Below are 1451 nucleotides of genomic sequence, written 5' to 3'. Positions count from 1 at the left end.
TAACCCTCAAAGCGCTTTACAATACCACTATTCAGTCACTCTCACATTCACACACTGGTGGAAGCAGCTACAGTTGTAGTCACAGCTGCCCTGGGGCAGACTGACAGAGGCAAGGCTGCCATATTGCGCCATCGGCCCCTCTGGCCAACACCAGTAGGCGGTAAGTGTCTTGCCCAAGGACACAACGACCGAGACAGACAGAGCAGGGGATCGAACCGGCGACCTGAAACACATATCTCTTTAAGCCTATACTGACAGTGCCTTTACCACACATTCAGACACAGTAATAGATGGTGTTTGTAGTACTATATGTGCTAGTCTAATTTGAGTGGATGAGGCCTACATTGACCTTCTGTGTTGTTATAATGGTTATAATGGTTATAATGGTTATAATGGTTATAATGTTTACAAGGGTTATAATGGTTGAACAGCCATTAAGGATTAAATCAGCTTCCAAATAATTTTATGTTTTTTCTCCCTCTGTGTGCTTCTTACTGTCTGTGAGGCTCTGAATCAGCACTCCACACATCACATCAAACTCTTACAAGTCTAGAAAAGGAGCTGTTGGACAGAAAGACATCAGCTGAGTGGGAAGGATTTTGGTTACAGTTTACTTCCCACAATATATTAGTAGCTGTCACATTTATATTAATCAGGCTGAACTTTAATCATACTTTACATCAAACTGCTTTACTTGCTGCTTCCTTTATGCTTTAGTTTCCTGTCTTCTATTATTAGACCTGAGATGTGACTGCTCTGTGCTGTTGCTGATGACTCCAGTTAATCCTACAAGACATGCTGTGTAAGTAAATACAAACAACAACAGTTTGGTCTGCATTCATTCAAAGATCATATCCCACAGACTTAGTTTAGAGGGTCCACACTGTCTGCACTGTATATAGTGAAGTCTGCAACTTTTTGAAGGGTGAAATTTGTTTTGTGGCCAAATTATTCTGCAGATCATCAGAATGAAAGTTATTGGCCATGTTTGCAGAGCCCTTTTTAAAAATATGCTTTCATGACATTATTGTGTAGCGGCTGGCTATCCAGACTGACAAGTGGGACAGTGAATGTCACCTCTCCAGTGGGGAGGGAGTCTGAGATTGATGAGTCCTCCATCACAGGTGGTTGGTCAGTGAAGATGGTCACCTGCAGGTTGAAGGTCATTGCATCTCCAACCCACATCCACTGCCACTGTACTGAAGGGAAGGTAAAGACTTTCTTCTGCACTTACATGTGGATCACCTGGATCCATGACAGTCATTCAGGCAGTGATGCCTGGACTGGAAACCAGCATCCTTAAATTATTACAGCATAACAGCTTCAGTGTATGAATGTAAAACAAATGTGTTGTTTGATGTAGAGACTGCACTTGTGACAGAACAGTAAATACATTTTATTTTGATTACATAAGTAATGTAAGTACAAAACAAACTTGTGGTAGGCCTAAA

The 1451-nt window shown here is 41.6% G+C and overlaps 1 long non-coding RNA gene across 1 annotated transcript; it reads left to right on the top strand.

Moving 5' to 3' along the window:
• The first annotated feature begins 497 nt into the window (after positions 1 to 497).
• Positions 498 to 1193, top strand: LOC112431812 (uncharacterized). The gene is made up of 3 exons (XR_003022666.2): positions 498 to 602; positions 739 to 802; positions 960 to 1193. It is a non-coding gene; the product is annotated as an uncharacterized LOC112431812 (long non-coding RNA).
• The last annotated feature ends 258 nt before the right edge of the window (positions 1194 to 1451 follow it).

The sequence above is a fragment of the Maylandia zebra genome, linkage group LG3 (genome assembly GCF_041146795.1).
Source record: "Maylandia zebra isolate NMK-2024a linkage group LG3, Mzebra_GT3a, whole genome shotgun sequence".
NCBI classification, from domain to species: Eukaryota; Metazoa; Chordata; class Actinopteri; order Cichliformes; family Cichlidae; genus Maylandia; species Maylandia zebra.
This window is presented reverse-complemented; position numbering and strand designations above follow the sequence as displayed.